This window comes from Rhamphochromis sp. 'chilingali' (assembly GCF_963969265.1).
Source record: "Rhamphochromis sp. 'chilingali' genome assembly, chromosome: 22".
Classification (NCBI taxonomy): domain Eukaryota; kingdom Metazoa; phylum Chordata; class Actinopteri; order Cichliformes; family Cichlidae; genus Rhamphochromis; species Rhamphochromis sp. 'chilingali'.
Window position 1 is genome coordinate 6,092,349 of NC_137950.1, and position 5,826 is coordinate 6,098,174.

Sequence of the window (5,826 nt, forward strand, 5' to 3'; positions counted from 1 at the left end):
TATTACCTCCAAAGTCATAAATCATTTGACAGGGGCCATAAATCACTAGTTTGACACATATTATCCCTCCTGCTGTGCAGTTTCTGTTTTAAATGCATTCATTGTTTCACTGCTTTCCTCCATTTGCACAATATCTCTAAATTTAGAAATATCCTGTCTCAGGGTGACGCTAAAAAAATAGTTCCTTGATTTATTACTTCTAGGCTGGACTAGTTTAATTCATTATTATCAGGAAGTCCTAAAAACCCACTGAAAAGTCTTCAGTTAATCCAAAATTCTGCAGCAAGAGTGCTGACAGGGACTAGAACGAGCATATTTCTCCGATACTGGCTTACCATACGGAAAAGAAATAGAAAAAAACTTATAAAAGACTTGCATCAGATGTGGCCTACTTCATACAGTGAATCATATAAGGCTGATATGATTTACTCATGAAAGTGGCCACTTTCATATATTGTTTTAGTAAGAATCCAAAACATACAAGTTTTATTTACATAATTTTTATAGGGATCTTATATCATTTTTACTGTTGCATGCTTTTCATACAAGTTTCACACGAGACAGATACGAACTTTATAAGATTTATATGTCTTTTCCACATGGGTTCCCTTCATTGGCTTCCTGTTAAATCCAGAATTGAATTTAAAATCCTGCTCCTACAAGGTCTTAAATAATCAGGCCTCATCTTATCCTAATGACCTTATAGTAAGTACCATATCACACAACTCTGGCATATAATCAGGATAAGATCAACAAACACGTGGGCCTGGAAGATTTCTGAAGGAAGTTGTGTCTCAAAATCTAGGGCACATCCTTCTTAGGACCCGGCCTTCGCAGTCTACGTGGGCCGGGTCCTTCGACGACCAAGAAGGCCGGAAGTGCGAGGCTGTGAAGTGGGACATCTAGCCTTCGGATTTGCGTCACCGCTGTGTCGGTGGAGTTTAATAAACTCGGCCGTCTGCTCCTTGCTATCTAAAATATAACAGGACACTGCCGTAATTTCTCGACCGTCTCATACTTCTGTTTAATCAGTTTTCTGTTTGACGTTTATTCAGCTATGTAAAACCCCTGGAGGAACCCACCCAATGGATTAATAACGTTTTATTTAATCTAATCTAATAACTTTGATCTCAGCCAAACCGATTTACTCACAACAAATAAAACACAGAAAAAAGCCAAACAATAACATTTTTAAGTGATCTGAGTGACTTATATATATTGTTTAACCTGAGAAGCGAAAGACGGCCAGGGTCTGAAATTGATGTAGCCAGGAGTCCGCTGTTCTCGCCGGCTCGAGTGACCATTGAACCCCGGCTAGCTATCGAACGGGTGGGTAACAGACGTCTCCAAAAATGTTGGAGCACTTTTGCAAATATGCAATGTCTTGATAAACCAAGCAGATATTTGAAGTTTACACGGCTACTTTCTCGCCTGAAAATATGTTTAAAGTTTATTTTGTGATCCAGAAAGATTAATAAGAGTAATATTAAAACTTAGGCTCTTGACATTTCCAGCAGGTGTCATTGTCAGCAAGCTTCAACCTGACTAACTTACTGGGAGTCCAGTAATTTCTGTGAAGCAACTTGTATTGGATAAGCTGAGATTGTGCTTCAGGTGAGCAAAAATACCATGATGAAACCAGCTTTTTTTCAAGGTTTTTTTTCCCCTTGCTACCTAGCCTGACCTGTCTCCCCAATGTGATGTTTCTGTATTGTATGTACGGTCGGCAAGGTCTGTCATCTCGGTTGTGGGCAACTGCAACCGACAAATAAAGGCTATCTCATCAAACCACTGTGAACATGACATCTTTCGACAGCTCTTCAACAGCTTCCTGTCACGGCGGGGTTCGCTGGCGTAATTTTGAAGCAGACCCAAAAGCAGGACACAGAGGACGAGAAACTGAGATAAACAAAAGGCCAGCATTTATTATGGCTGAAACAAGGTGGCATGCCAAAACAGCAGGGACAGTGACTAACTAAACTAGAAGCTAAACTGGAGAAACTAAGACTCTACTATAAACGACAATGACTGCGACAATTCTGACTGTGACAACGTGGTGGCAGGTAACACAGACGACGTGACAATGAACAAAGGGAGATGGAGAGCTTAAATAGACACATGACGTGATCAGGAGATGTGAAGACACATGAGGACACAGCTGACTCGAATGAAACAATGACAACACAGGGGAGAGTAACACTGGACACACTAACATGAGATACGGACCTTCAAAGGAAAACAGGAAACATGACAGGCACAGACTAGACACTGAACTAGACCTTAGAACAAAACTCTTAACTACAATAACACTCAAACTTAGGATTATAACGTTCAAAACAGGACAACTAAAGACTCTGAAAACAAACCATAATACAGAAAAAAACACAAAAATACAAGAAACTGAAAATGCTAGGTCAAAATGACCCAGAACCATGACACTTCCCTAAATGTCGATACCCTGCAAATAGTTACTGATTTAGCCAAAAGAAGATGGTATCATCAAGCTGTGAAAGGGGGACCAGATTATGGAGTATCTACTCCTTGGTAGATCACGTACATGTATTGTTAAAAAAGACAACAATATTTTTTGGATAAACAGCTCTCCATCACTCTTGTAAAACCAAGCACATGATTCAGTTATCCTCAGAAAAAGAAGCAATTTATAACATCCATTGCAGAAGGACTAACACTCATTTAGCTGAGAACTTAACTCTTTGGAGAGCATCTGAGAATGACTTACAAAAATATATATAAATAAAATGTATCCAGTTGATACAGGACACCTGTCAGAGTTAAAATAACTGATTTGCTGAGATGAAGGGAATGTAAGAGGCACACGTGTTGCTCAACATGAAGTCTAGATGAACTACTTTGAGATTACAACATAAAACATTGATGAAATAAAAATTATTTCAGTTTTCCAAACAAAACTGGCCTCTTGTGTCCATTATGCCCGAGGACAACAGTTGTTTTTGGTACTCTCTGTTTGTAAACATTAACGTTCAAATCGACTCTTGGGACAGTTCATATGAGAATAAACAAAGTAAGATGAATGAAAAGTTGCTACTGATTATTATTTATTTTAAATAAAAAAGCTATAAATGTTGGGATTAATTACTAAAAAATGTTTTAGTTATTTTTGTAGCAGTGGTAGCAGGAGTAGTCTAAAGATGTCCACAGACTTAAAGTCCAACAATAAAAATCTGTATTTCCAAAAGAGGCAGTGGTTATTCATGTAAAGGCATCAAAATAAACAGCATAAAAAGCCAAAATCTAAAAACACTTCAAAAGGTTGCACAGGAGGAAGTCAACATAAGGAGCGACAAGAGAAAGAACTAAAAATCGCCCCCAAAATACTTCACTACAAGAAACACATCTGGCAATGAGCGGTAATTCAAAATGTGTGAAGGATAACAAAGGCGAGAGTATTCAGTGCGGGAAATACGAGCACAAAATAAGGAAAACTAACGAGAGTATAAATAGATATAGAATCACAGCACAAAACAATTCAGTTTAAACTAAAGCTAGCCCCTGGCACACACAAACCTCTGCACCATGGTAAAGCAGAGACTCATGGAGGGGCAAATGTGACCTGATATTTTACATCTTTGTACAGTACTTTCTATATGTTACCAATTTACATCACACTTAAAAGAATGATAGTTTCTAAGTTAAAAATCTTTTTGTAAATTTTCAATCTATAAATCATTAAAGTTTACCTTGAAGATCTTGCTGGATGTAAGCCAAATTCTAAGCCAAATCATTAACATGACCCAGCTCGACACACCTACAAAGTTTTTGTCAGATAAAGAAAGATAACATGCCTACATGCACACAAAAACATAACCTTTCTTTTTGATAGTAAGTGAAACAGTCACGCGCACTTGTCTTTCAGAATATTGCACATTCCCTTTCTGTTGCTTTGCTCAGCATTAACTGACATAATTGCTTCAGGGTGTAACCTGTTCTTTCATAGGCTTGAATCATCTGTCTGAGGACAAGACCGAGTTGTTGTCCTTGCACCACCTGGTCAGCTGCTCCACCTAACACCTATAAGCTGATTTATTCCTGTCAGCAATGACTCCAAACACAATAGTGTCACCTGCAAACTTTGATGTCTGAGACCCTACTCTTCTGGTATGGTCCCGATACTCTCATATTAGACTACTAAGATTCTGAATCATTAAACTCCTCAAATTCCTTCAGTATCCACAGGTTCAGGTCATCAGTTTCAGAGCCACAGGCTGTTCAAATACAGACAGCTTTCCCAAGTGGTTAAAAGTAAGAATGACCTACTAAACTTCACCGTTCCATGGTTCATGCTTCGCTGAGCCAGAATTAAATATGTGAAGGTCCACGCTGAATCAAAATCATATAAGTGAATATTTTAAAACGGTCTAAGTGAAGAATTATAAATGGAAATAAATTCATGTCAACACCGTGCAAAAAGGAAGAACTTAAAAGAAAAAAAAGTTTCTTGCAAATGCAATTAAACCTAATTTAGAAGCAGAGAAGCAAGAAGCAAGCCAGTGTTTAGACATAAGAGACTAAAGGCAGAAAGTTAAATAAAATCCCAACATAGAGTCTTTACTGCACAGTGCAACATCTACATCAATGCTGGCTCATCATCATTTTCCTCTTTTAACTATATGACAGAGCTCTTTTAATCACATAAAATCCTCATGTGAATGTTGCTCAGTCAGCATAAACACAAGAAAGAATTTTCTGAAAGACTAAAAATGAAACGGATGATAAAAAAAAATGATGACAACAGGACGGGTCAGGAGCAGAGTCATCGATGGTGAGGACTAGCTTTCATAAACAGCTTATACATTCATATCCACCCGTTCACTGATAAAAACAATCTGAATTTGTCAGTCTGTACTCCCTGGTGCAGTCTATGTCACTGTCCTCTCACTCTGCGTCTGTATTTTCTATACAGGAAACACAAAATGACCACAACAACAGCAGCAGAGGCAAAAACACAAAGCGCAGTGGTTGCAGCATGTGCTGACTCCTCCTGCAACCGATCTGATACAGCTTGTTCACCTGTAGAATACAGTACAATATAGTTACACGACAGGTACACTGAATACAACGTGTTCTGCATACACGGACTTTAAAATGCTGAAACACACTCACCGCTGATTGGCTGTACTCTGATAGGACGGGATTTCTCCATACCACAGGTTGTCGAGATTTCAACTGTGACAACGTCCTTTTCTATCACATCTAAGATGGTCAGTGACACATAGGTATAATTATTCCATTTACAGCCGTATTTTACGCCATTGTCACAGAGTTTGGTGCCATTTGTGTTACGCCAGACATAACTGTGACCAACACAGTCTTCTCCTTCTAAAATCCAATTTATGAAACAGGTTAGAATCACATTTTCTCCAGCGGTAATGTTGACAGTCTCGTTGCACGTCAGTGACACGCCTGGAAGAGAAAAAAGCAATAAGTGATGTTATTCCTTGTTTATTTGTCCCAGTGTCTTAATAGTATAGTACAAGGGATAAAAATACCTTGATCTGATGATACAGTGCTTGGTAAAGCACAAAACACACTCAAACATATCCACAGGCAGAACATCCTGGAAGTGCCACAGTCTTTAGAAACTGGAAAAAAGAAGAAAATATCTGAGTACTTTTAAGTAAAAACATTCTCTACAGGAAAAACTCCAATATAAATATTCTTGTTTCCAAAACGCTGTAAAGACTTACATATAGCTGCTAAGGCTAACATGTTATCCAATCATAGCTTACACCTAGTGCACCAGACCTAAATAATGTTTAACACAGGCTTTCTTTGCATTAGATGCCT

The 5,826-nt window shown here is 38.3% G+C and overlaps 1 long non-coding RNA gene across 1 annotated transcript; it reads right to left on the bottom strand.

The window, feature by feature from the left end:
* Positions 1-4,309: 4,309 nt before the first annotated feature.
* LOC308390762 lies at positions 4,310-5,622 on the bottom strand. Its single transcript, XR_013970485.1, has 3 exons — positions 5,529-5,622; positions 5,143-5,442; positions 4,310-5,049 (listed from the first exon to the last, which is right to left on the bottom strand). It is a non-coding gene; the product is annotated as an uncharacterized lncRNA (long non-coding RNA).
* Between the last annotated feature and the right edge of the window lie 204 nt (positions 5,623-5,826).